A 12445-nucleotide genomic window follows, 5' to 3' on the forward strand; every position below is an offset into this window, starting at 1 on the left:
CTCCTGTATCCCCATCCTTATACTTCTTCCATGTCCAGAACCTTTTCTCTGTGTCCTTCTCCCTCCTATGTCCAGCTTCCCCCCCTCTTCCTTTCCTCCTGCATCTCCCACTCCAGGGTCAGCATCTCTCCCTCTCTCCTGTCACGCCTGTCCTCTCACCACTCACCCATGGCCAGCATCTCTCCTTTTCACACACTGATTCCCCTCCCCTTTGTGGTCTGGAATTTCTCCCCCTCTCTCCATTGGTCCAGCATCTCCCCCAGTCTTTCCCCCCCCCTTTTGGTCCGAGTCTCTCTCTCTTCCTCAGCCCCCTCCTCCCCCCCCCCCCCCCAGGTCCAGTATTGATTCCCCTCTCTTCCTTCCCTTTTTGGTCTGGGTTTCTCTCGCCCTTAATATACTTGGTAGCAATAATGAAACAGCGATGCAAACTTCACATAGCAAGCAGCCTGAGCCAACAGATTTCTTTTCCACAGAATCTAATTAACTCTGTATGAACTCAGCGGCTAATAGTGTGCTGAACTGGCCAATGTTGGCACATTTAGACTGACACTGGACAGTTCTGCATGAAGGAAACCCTCCCCTCATTATTCAAAACCTTCTCTGTGAAATAGTAATAAAAAAAAGACAACTGCAGTTTTATAATATACCACTGCAATCCACAAAAAAAGGAGCAAAAAATTCCCACATGCCATCTTTTTCTTTTGATATAGGCACAGGGGAAAAAAAAAAAAAAGACTTTAAATGCTCCGAGGTCTCAACCTAATTAATGATTTTTTTTAAACTGTACTTATAAAGAGTAAGTATGATTGTTAAGCGCCTGATACTCCTAATGTCTGTTTTGGTGGCCCTTTACTAGGTGAAAACATCAGAATACAGCGAGTCCCTATAACCAACCCCTCCAAGTGGTAATGATTATGATTTAGAACTAATTACTACTCTAACTAATGAAACCCAATACTTCGTCTGTGTACATCCGTACGTTGCACAAGCTGGTATGTTGAAAAATATAAGTGAGATCAAATAAAAATGCCACCAACAATAAAGAACAACAATGTGGATAGAGATGCTCATAGATTTGCTTGCTTTGTTTGGGTAACGGGGATGATGGGTGCACGTAGGAGAGAGAAAGGAAGGCTAACCTCATGGGCTTCATCCATCTCAATCTATCCGCCTTGGTCAGCTCTCTCCTACTCAGTCCCTTAGTTCTGGCTCCCAGCACCGCTGCCTTCTTCAGCAGAGGGAAAGCTTCCGGGTCGCCGAAGGCAGCGTGCTTACCTTACTGATGCTGCCGGCGGCCTAGAAAATTGAAGTCAGCAGCGTTGCAGGGAGCTGAAAGGGAGTAGGAGAGATCTGACCAAGGTGGTTACATTGAGAACAGGAGACAGCATGATGGCTGAAGCAGGGAGCCGAAAGGGAGTAGAAGAGAGCTGACCAAGGTGGTTACATTGAGAAGCAGGGAGCGGGAGGGCAGCCAGTAGTGCCCAAAACCCAGGACTAGCCACCAGGTTTTGGGGGGGGGGGGGGAAGCCTGGGCCCCCAAGGCCTCTCCCCCCCCCCCCCCCCGTAGCTATGCCACTTCAGCATAAACCACATGGGAGGAAGAAGATGACAACACCAGGAGGGGACCTAAGTCACCCGAGACCACATTTTAGGAGTTGGTTGAAACTAGCTACTTTAACAACCGGCTCCCAAAATTCTTAAAAAATTAACAAATGGCTTGCGTGAGCCGGTGCGAGCCAGCTCCAGCACATCACTGATTAGGCCATACCCAAGCTTTACTGTCCCAGCTGGGGAGGGAGACAATGCCACCCCCCCCCCCCCCAGGGCTCCTATCCCGAAAATAGCATCTTCCCTGGCCTGAACATCCAATCTGTAGGGCTTAACAAAGGAATGCAGAGACACCCAAGTCGCCGCCTTGCAAATGTCCAGTGGAGACAACACTACTACACCCTTGCCTTCTGCTCAAGATGCCGCCTGAGTTGTCATATGCACTTAAAGAATGGGTAGGACTTCCTCTTACACATTAAAATAGGTCAAAACTAATCACTTACTTGATCCAGAAAGCCAAAAAAGACTTTACTGAACTACAATATTCATTTTTACTTTTACTTAAGTACTTTGACCTAGTACTTTGAACAAAACTGCTCACACATATGCCAGCAAGGCAGAAGATCTATGTGCCTTCAAAAGCATGGAAGCTTAATTCCCAAGTATCCTATCTGCATCAATTTGTGCCTCTCAAAGGCCAAGCCATACGTTGTAAGGATCTGGGTTCTCCATAAGAACCAGCCCTTGCTGAAGTCTGGGACCCCAAGGGAACCAGATTGGCTTCCCCAACAAAACAAAATCAGCAAACCATAGGAGCCTTGGCAAATTCAGGCCACCAGAATTACAAAAGATGGGATGCTTCCTAATCTTGCACACCACTCAACTGGTGAGGGCCCATGGGGGAAGGACATATGGAGATTCTTCTCAGGGTACTCCTGGATCTGTGTGTCAATGCCTTGAGACTCCTGCTCCCTTCATTGACTGGAGAACCGGCAGGCCTTGGTGTTCCACCAAAATGCCATTAGGTCAAAGGCCTGTTTCCCCCAGGGACAACTATTTGCCTGGATCTAAGTCTTTCCAGCTGAGGAATCCATTTGCATATTCACATCCATGATGTAAACTGAGGAAATGGCCCCCAGATACCTTTCTGCCACTGGTAGAGCAAAGCAATCTCTAAGGCTACAGCAGCATTTCTGGTGCCCCCACCTGTTGATGAAAGGCACCAGACACATTGATAGGATCCAAACTATCACTTCCAATGCCAGCCAAACTACTCTGGACTAACTTTGTGCCAGTTATCCCTAGAAATGAGTGCCCTAGTCTAAGGCTGGTATTTGTAGTGGTTAACACACAATTAGAAAGATCCAATTTAATTCCCTTGAGGAGATTTCAAAGACAATGCAACAAGACCAATGACCACACCTCTGGCTGTAGCAGAAGATGGATGTTGTATCACTTGACTCTGAGACCACGGAGACCACCTGGAAAGAAGAGGTTGCTAGAAGAGCTGCATGTGAGCCCCCACCAATGCCACTAAACCCAGGGCTGCCACCATGGAATCCAGCAGCTGTATAAAATACCAAGAACCCGTGCATAAAATACCTGTTATCTGAACCCACATCCTGTCCCAGGTCAGGAAGATTTTGCCAACCCACATATCAAACCGAACCCCCACGTAATCCGGCTGAAGGTTGCTTTTGACACAAGCTCTGCAATAACTGAAACAACCTTGAAAATGGCTTTCCTGGCCACCTTCTCTGAATTGACCCAGACCAATTAATCATCCAGATAGGAGTATATTCTGGACCCATTTCTGTACAGAAAGCCACCACTACTACCAGAACCTTGGAAATGGTCCTGGAGGCAGTGGCCAGACTAAAGGGCATTGCTCTGAACTGGAAGTGTTCAACTAAGACATAGAACTGGAGAAACTTCTGACTGGCCCTTATTGGAACAGTTGTACATCAGTTCCTACTTCTGAATGGCCCTTATGGAGTGGAGGAGTAGCCTAGTGGTTATTGCCGTGGACTTTGATCCTGGAGAACTGAGTTTGATTCCCACTGCAGCTCTCTGGGCAAGTCACTTAACCCTCCATTGCCCCTGGTACAAAATAAGTACCTGAATATATGTAAACCGCTTTGAATGTAGTTGCAAAATACCACAGAAAGGCGGTATATCAAGTCCCATTTCCCTTCCCTTACTGGCACAGTTCCCACCCACCAATTCTCATCTGGACAATTCCCACTGAACCAATTCTCACCCATAACTAAAAAAAAACAAAAAACTAGGACAATTAATCTCCTTCCCTTTCTAGAGCATTTAGAGGGGGGCAATGCCCCCACCCCAAAAATTACCTTTTACACATCCCTTTCCCCTTTCACATGTGCAGTTTGTTTGGGGGTGGGGGGACTATGACCCCTCCAAACAACTTCTGCTTCCCTACACAGTTCATTACAAACAAGCAACATAGAAAAGGTTAACACTTTTATACATGGGACATATTATGCATTTAAACTCAAAGTCAGTTCACTGTCAAACTCAGATTACTCATATTTCATACAGCTTCTAATGATCCTTGCCACAACATTAAATGATGCACCGCCGGGACTTCGCTTTTTCACATTGACCTTAAAGTACATAAGCATCGCCATGCTGGGACAGACCAAGGATCCATCGAGCCCAGCACCCTGCCACCGACAGTGGCCAAAAGAACAAGCAATTTGTCCCGCCCATCCTAGAAATAGTGTATTATTCCCTCGTCCATTCAGTAACATTTTATGGCCTTTTCCTCCGTCCAACCCAGCTTCATGGCAATCCTCCCTGTCACCATCTTAAAAAAAGCAGTGCCACAATGCAACACGACGCAACACTAGTACACACCGCCAGGACTCATGGGAATTTACATGGGAGAAAAAAAAGAGTCCTGATACAAAAATGAAAACAAAAAGAAGCTATGGTTTGGGGGGGGGGGGGGGAATTGCCCCCCTTAAGTTGGAATTGCCCTAGGTGGGAATTGATGGGTGGAAATTGTCCGTGTGGCTCCTCACCAGATACCACTGGAACAGTTTTGACAAGTCAAGGGAAGTGAGGAACTCGCCCAGCCTGACTACCACAGTCACGGAATGTAAGGTGCCTATATGGGAACTTGCAAAGCTGCATGGGCCCCTTTGAGGTCCAGGATGGCATGAAACAACCCTCCTTTCTTGAGTAATACAAAATAGATTAACAGCTCTGACCCCTACTCTTCCAGAAGCACTGGCGTGATGGCTCTGATTAAAAACTGGTTGAAGGATAGGAAACAGAGAGTGGGGTTAAATGGGCAGTATTCACAATGGAGAAGGGTAGTTAGTGGGGTTCCTCAGGGGTCTGTGCTAGGACCGTTGCTTTTTAATATATTTATAAATGATTTAGAGATGGGAGTAACTAGCAAGGTAATTAAATTTGCTGATGACACAAAGTTATTCAAAGTCGTTAACTCGCGACAGGATTGTGAAAAATTACAGAAGGACCTTACGAGACTGGGAGACTGGGTGGCTAAATGGCAGATGACGTTTAATGTGAGCAAGTGCAAGGTGATGAATGTGGGAAAAAAGAACCCGAATTATAGCTACGTCATGCAAGGTTCCACGCTAGGAGGTACGGACCAAGAAAGGGCTCTGGGTGTCGTCGTCGATAATACACTGAAGCCTTCTGCTCAGTGTGCTGCTGCGGCTCAGAAAGCGAATAGAATGTTGGGTATTATTAGGAAAGGTATGGAAAACAGGTGTGAGGATGTTATAATGCCGTTGTATCGCTCCGTGGTGCGACCGCACCTTGAGTATTGTGTTCAATTCTGGTCACCGCATCTCAAGAAAGATATAGTGGAATTGGAAAAGGTGCAGCGAAGGGCAACTAAAATGATAACAGGGATGGGACGACTTCCCTATGAAGAAAGACTAAGGAGGCTAGGGCTATTCAGCTTGGAGAAGAGACGGCTGAGGGGAGACATGATAGAGGTATATAAAATAATGAGTGGCGTGGAACAGGTGGATGTGAAGCGTCTGTTCATGCTTTCCAAAAATACTAGGACTAGGGGGCATGCGATGAATCTACAGTGTAGTAAATTTATAACAAATCGGAGAAAATTCTTCTTCACCCAACGCGTAATTAAACTCTGGAATTCGTTGCCAGAGAACATGGTGAAGGCGGTTAGCTTGGCAGAGTTTAAAAAGGGGTTAGACGGTTTCCTAAAGGACAAGTCCATAAACCGCTACTAAATGGACTTGGGAAAAATCCACAATTCCGGGAATACATGTATAGAATATTTGTACGTTTGGGAAGCTTGCCAGGTGCCCTTGGCCTGGATTGGCCGCTGTCGTGGACAGGATGCTGGGCTCGATGGACCCTTGGTCTTTTCCCAGTGTGGCATTACTTATGTACTTAAATATAATGCACCACATTCTCGATGATCATCCTTCTTTTGATCTCTAAGCCACAAAGAAACACAAAAGTGCTGGAAAGTGGGGTTCGGTGAATTCCAAGGCATAGACATGCTTTATCACCTCAAGAACCCACTGACATGAGGTGATTTGGGCCCACTCAAGGAAGAATAGACTGAGATGACTTCCCATCTGGTACCCTCTAGAGAAGTCATTTTGACACTGCTGTCATAAAAGTTTCCATTTCAGGAGGGTGGAACAGCTACTTCATATCATCCCAAGGGAGAAGATACAGTTTCCCATAATCTTGGTACCCTTCAGCCCCACTTCTGGGGCTTCCACTCCAAACACCATCCTGTAGAGGGCAAAAGACCTAAACGGCTTTGTCATACCATCAAGGATTTGATCTTTGTTCATTGCTTTTTCTACCAGCACTCTCTTTTCTTAGGGAGGTGGTTACATGCCCAAAAAGACAAGATAATTCCTTCCTCCAGAAAAAGCCAAACCACGGAAACGCATCCCTCTTCCAGGAAGGGGGTTCTCAAGGGAGATCTCCCCCCTTTTCATCCTCTTCTTGCCAGTCCTCCTCCAGGTACAACCCCAATGATGGGGCTATGTGCCCTCTCCTGTGATGTACTCAAGCTTCTGAGCCTCTTTATCCTGGAGCTTGACACCACATCCTGCTGCTACAGTAATCCAAACTGCAACTATCTCCTGGAGGCAGAGAATACTGATGACTGCACCAATCCTCATACTGGCAAAGATGTTGCAAAGTCAGTGCTCCCTGACTTCATCTGTTGGTTGGGGAACACAATCTACTTGTCTGAACTGTCTGAAAAAACTCTAGAAATATAATCTAAAAAGAGTCTAAGAAAGGAGCTATTAATGCTGTAGAATTTGTTCCTCTCTCAGACTGTTTTTGGATTATTTTTCTAGAGTTTTTTTGTATATCTAAGTCCTTTTTTAATTAATGTTTAGCCTTGTAGCTGATTTTACCTTTCCATTGCAATTTAATTATATTTATATATATTTTTTTACATGTATACCTTTGTTTATATTTTATCCAAGATGTTTTTATTTTCTCCTGTATTTATGTAGACTCCTGAAGAAGGCACTTCCAGTGCTGATACATGATGGTACTGCATTGAGTTCGCTTTCAATAAAATTTTACTTCTATATTGGACGTCCTTGAAAAAGTCAGGAAACCATATCCAGGGTCAATGGGGGCCACTACTACCCCCAGACCCTGCAATGAAGAACTCTTGTCTACTGTTACCAGTAGCTCCTTTAACTGCAGGCAAGAGATCATCCACTAGCATTTCTTATCCTAAAAACATTACAGTTCTTAAATAGAGCCTTTTCAGATGTAGAACAATTTTCATTTCTAAACAACTAGCTGCATGTTACTGGAGTGACAACTGTTCACCACCTGTGACCATAGGAGCCAAATGACTGGGTGCTCTACACCCAGTGGAAATTAACCTTTCTGGACACTGTGAAGGAGTTTTACTCAACATTGGGTGTGCTCCAGCACCCACAGCACTGGCTCCTATGCCTGTGATCACCTGTTCATACCAGGGGTTCTCAAGTGAGTGGCCTAGTGGTTAGGGTGTTGGACTTTGGTCCTGGGGAACTGAGGAACTGAGTTTGATTCCCACTTCAGGCACAGGCAGCTCCTTGTGACTCTGGGCAAGTCACTTAGCCCTCCATTGCCCCATGTAAGCCACATTGAGCCTGCCATGAGTGGGAAAGCGCAGGGTACAAATGTAACAAAAATAAAATAGATACTATTGGAGATTCTACATGGAATGTTGCTACAATTGGAGATTCTACATGGAATGTTGCTAGTGGAATAGCTCAAATAGTAGCAACAGTGGAGGAGTGGCCTAGTGATTAGGGTGGTGGACTTTGGTCCTGAGGAACTGAGTTTGATTCCCACTTCAGGTACAGGCAGCTCCTTGTGACTCTGGGCAAGTCACTTAGCCCTCCATTGCCCCATGTAAGCCGCATTGAGCCTGCCATGAGTGGGAAAGCGCAGGGTACAAATGTAACAAAAATAAAATAGATACTATTGGAGATTCTACATGGAATGTTGCTACAATTGGAGATTCTACATGGAATGTTGCTATTCCATTAGCAACATTTCATGTAGAAGCCTGCGCAGCCACATTGGTGATCTGCAAGGGCCGACTTCTACATGGAATGTTGCTAGTGGAATAGCAACATTCCATGTAGAATCTCAAATAGTAGCAACAGTGTAGTGGTTAGGCTGGTGGACTCTGGTTCTGGGGAACTGAGGAACTGAGTTCAATTCCCACTTCAGGCACAGGCAGCTCCTTGCGACTCTGGGCAAGTCACTTAACCCTCCATTGCCCCATGTAAGCTGCATTGAGCCTCCCATGAGTGGGAAAGCGCGGGGTACAAATGTAACAAAAAAAAAACCCCAATCCTCAGGTCATACCCAACCAGTCAGGGTTTCAGGATATCCACAATGAATAAACATGAGATCAATTTGCATAGAGTAGAAGCAGTCCATGCAAATTTTGTCTCAGGCTTATTTATTGTGGATATCTTGAAAACCAGACCGGTTGGGTGTGTCCCGGGAACTGGGTTGAGAACCTCTGGTTTACACTGATATTAGATAGAGAAAGGATTTTATGATTTAACGAAATAAGCCCAAAAGCTAGATTCCAACAGTTTATCTTATAAGGCCTGCATCTCAAGGCTAGTTCCTCCCAAGAACTGTAGAGGCTGATTATAGGCCAATCTGTCTCCTCTATGTACACATATATATTTTATTATCCTGATGATAGCTAATATCTAAGAGACAGGATGCACTTAATGTGCAAGAAAATCAATAAGTAGTGGGGGAGGGGAGATTCGTTTGAAAGCTTCTCTCTTTTTGCAAGAGCCGAACAGTCTGAATGAGAGTAAGCCCAGTATTCAATTATTACTAATGCCTGTATCATTACAGATGGGGGGGAGGGGACGCTAACACTTCTCAATGCTTCCACAATGAAATAAAGGACAAAGGACCCAGGTTAGCTTAAAAGTACTAACCACAGACCAAACAGAACTCTATTTGTAGTTTCTTACCTCCCCCCCCCCCCAAAAAAAAAAAAAATAAAATAAATAAAATAAAAATGCACACAAAGGTTAGTTTAAATTGTGACCCTATTTTGTAGTACAGTATTTGAAGCTTGCCATAAAAAAAAAAAAAAGAGAGAGACATGAATCCAACTGGAATTTGTATTCCCCTCCTGCGTTTCTATGGACACCAGCAAGGAACAAAGACACCAATGAGAAGCATAAAATAAAAAGCCTTACTAGATTATGATATAGTTTTGTTTTTTAATATAATACTAAAAATGATTAACACAAAGAAGAATCATATAAATACTACAGTTTACAGATGTAAACTGCACACTAACGATGCTGGTCTTCAAGGGGTGTGTCCAGCACTACTTGCAAATGTGCACCATTAAATCTCTCATAGAGAGTCTTCTTCTATCCAGATCTAATTGGGTGTACCCAAAAATCCATTTTCTCTACGATGAATATTAGTGTCCACTCTTGTCTGCTTACATGGCTGGACAGTGGTTTGGCACCACTTTGTGGAGCCGACGAGGCTGCCATTGACTGGCTTTACTACACATGACACTGTTTGCACACGATAATAATAATGGAAGTAGGTCATAATTTACACTGCATTCCCACTCAGCATCGTCATTCATATACCCTGATTCAACAAAAGATCTTAATGCACGAATTAAAATATCTATTTTCCCCACAGGTAAGTAGTAAATATAGGCAAAATGAGTTTAAATTTTTTAAAAATGATACCATTTAAAGGCATACCTTACAAAAAGGTAGTGCAGTATCTTGACCATAATTAAAGACATCATCTCAGACATCATACAATCCAAAAATAGCCTAAAATATGGCACCTTTTCGAATTAGAATAAGGAAAAAAAACCTCCCTGCTTCCACACCTACTGTTACTGCATAAACCCATAACACCAATAACCTATGCACAACCATTATAAATGGAGAAGGGGCTTTAAAAAAATTTTCATCTTAACAACTTCTTCAGAACGAACCATAAAGCGTCCTTGGTCTTAAGGCAAAATAGAACCATCCACAAGCTGAGTCTGCGAAGAGCTGGTAAAAAGCATGCAGAGTGACGCCTGAAAATTGCAGCTCAATTCTTCATGCAGGCAAGGCAGCGGCATACAGGATATAATAGATCAGCAATTCTATAGCTCGAGTATGGCGAAAGAAAATTGATAGACCCACCCAACACACCTGCCCTTTCATTAAAGCAACATATAGCTTAACTCTTTTTCATCAAATATTATTTAATTCTCCTTGGGGGATTTCAAGGTCCCTAGACACACAGCTCAATCCGTCCCGGGTGGTGCCACATGAACGTTTTGGCTGCAGCTCCGTATAATCCCCCACCTACAAAACATTTAACATTTGCTACTGCATCGCAACGCAGAAAAAAAAAAAAAAAAGAGAGAACCCTAAAAAAAAGCCCATGTGCAAACACTTCCCACTTTTCCTTTTTGACAGGCACAATAAATTTGGAACAAAAACCATCCGTGCAGAACGCGCCCCTCCTTACGTGTAAATAAACAATACCCCCTCCCCCATAGTTAAAGGTGTCACCGAATCCAGCATTTAAAAATACAAATGGTTTTTTTTAAGAGGACAGTAGGTGTTTGGCATTTTAGCAATAGCTATAAATCCCTTAGATCTGTTGCCGTCGCCGGGGAGTGTCTGCCAGAGACGTCCATATATTTTCCACCTGTTTTTTTATTCCCGTTATACCGAGGTCTCCCTCCCGCCCTAGCATTAAGGCGATTCCGCAAAGCTCAAACAGTGCAGCCATCCTGACAACTATAGAAATAAGGCCAAGCAGTGGAGGGCCATTAATACCACAGGCATGGAACCCCCAGTAATTTCAGGGGTTCAGTCAAGAGCAGAGGGGGAGAAAGGGGAGGAGACGTTATCTTAACAGCGCTATTTTAAGCAAAAGATTTTTTGCAGCTTCTTACCTGCCAAGGCTTGAGGGAGGGAGGAAGGAAGAGTAAGCAAGAAGACCGGTGTCCGTGACAGAAAAAAAAAGGAGACAGAGGGGGAGGGAGGGGCGTGAGCCTGGGGCGGGGAGAGAAAAGTGGGACGACGAGGAGAGAGGAGCAGGCGCGCGAGCGTCGCGCACAAGGAACGAACGAGCGCGCGTGACAGGCAAAAAGAAAGAGCGAGACAGAACGTGAGCGCGCGCGAATCTGGAGGCCGACCCCCCCACCTCCCCAATCCTCGACTCCTCCCCGCGTTCCAATCCGCGGGTTAGTGGGGGAAGCGCGTGCCAAGTTGCCTACCTCTCCTTTGTCTGTCTCTTGGGAGAGGTGCTTCATCGCAGCTGTCGTAGGAAATTAAAGAGAGGCGTTTAAATACAGTCCCGGGCGCGAGATAGATACCGTCAGATATGACTATTATGATTCGTTTTTATTATTTGCTAGCTGAAAACCGTCGCGAATGCATTAGCTGTAGGTCGTGTAGGAATTTGCGGGTCCTGGTTTGTCTATGGGGCGCAAACGCGACAGGAGCAGCGCTCTGCATGCACGGCTATTTATATATTACATATAAAAAGACAGATGATCTGTATAGTTGATACCAGATATAGGTAAGGGCTGTATAAAGCTTTTCTTTTTAGAGCTTGCAGTTTAGTAAGTACAGACAGACAAAGCGAACAAGAGTGTCAAATAGGTTTAATTAAGAAAAAGGAGCGTTCAGCTAATTAAATCAGTAAGTAAGGATTATTAGGTGCCTATATAAGAGAAAGGGGGGGTGTTGAATGGTTGGTTAGTTGGAATGGATTCTCCAGTATGTGGGTAAGATCTGCAGCAGGGTTGCCAGGTGGAAAATTTTTTTCCAGCCCGATCGAGCCCAAAAAACAGCCCAAAACCTGCCCAAACACAAACCCCGCCCCTGACACCCCCACCCCCGCGTCATCACGCCCGCCCCCGCCGTCACTGGCCCCGCCTTCCACGTCACCGGCCCCGCCTCCCCGTCATCGGCCCCGCCTCCCACGTCATCGGCCCCGCCTCCCCGTCATCGGCCCCGCCTCCTACGTCATCGGCCCCGCCTCCCACGTCACTAACCCCGCCCAAAACATCATTAACCCCACCCAAAAACGTCACTAACCCCGCCCCCCGCGGCCGAAAAAACCGCACTGAAGGCCAAAAACAGCCCAAAAAACCGCAACCCGCCGCGGGCAAAAATTTCCCGCGGCGGGTCGCGGAAAACCGCCCAATTGGGCGGTAAAACCGCCCACCTGGCAACACTGATCTGCAGCTCAAAAGAAGCTGCCTTCTATGAAGACGTCATCTGCCAGTCAGATTTTCAGAATAGCCCCTATATGAGACAGATTTACATGCACTGCCTCCTTGGTATGCAAATCTCTCTCATCCATA

General features: G+C 45.3%; 1 protein-coding gene across 8 annotated transcripts in view; it reads right to left on the reverse strand.

Annotated features, from left to right (window-relative positions):
- MAPT (microtubule associated protein tau) overlaps positions 1 to 11554 on the reverse strand; it is a 344430-nt gene extending 332876 nt beyond the window's left edge. For 7 of the 8 annotated variants that reach the window (XM_030220786.1, XM_030220784.1, XM_030220781.1 and 4 more), the window contains exon 1: positions 11027 to 11102. The gene's annotated coding sequence lies outside the window, so the exon portion shown is untranslated. Of the gene's footprint in view, positions 1 to 11026; positions 11103 to 11350 lie in introns of those variants that run through there. The other variant, XM_030220780.1, reaches the window with a different exon arrangement.
- Positions 11555 to 12445: the final 891 nt, after the last annotated feature.

This window comes from Microcaecilia unicolor, chromosome 12 (assembly GCF_901765095.1).
Source record: "Microcaecilia unicolor chromosome 12, aMicUni1.1, whole genome shotgun sequence".
NCBI lineage: Eukaryota > Metazoa > Chordata > Amphibia > Gymnophiona > Siphonopidae > Microcaecilia > Microcaecilia unicolor.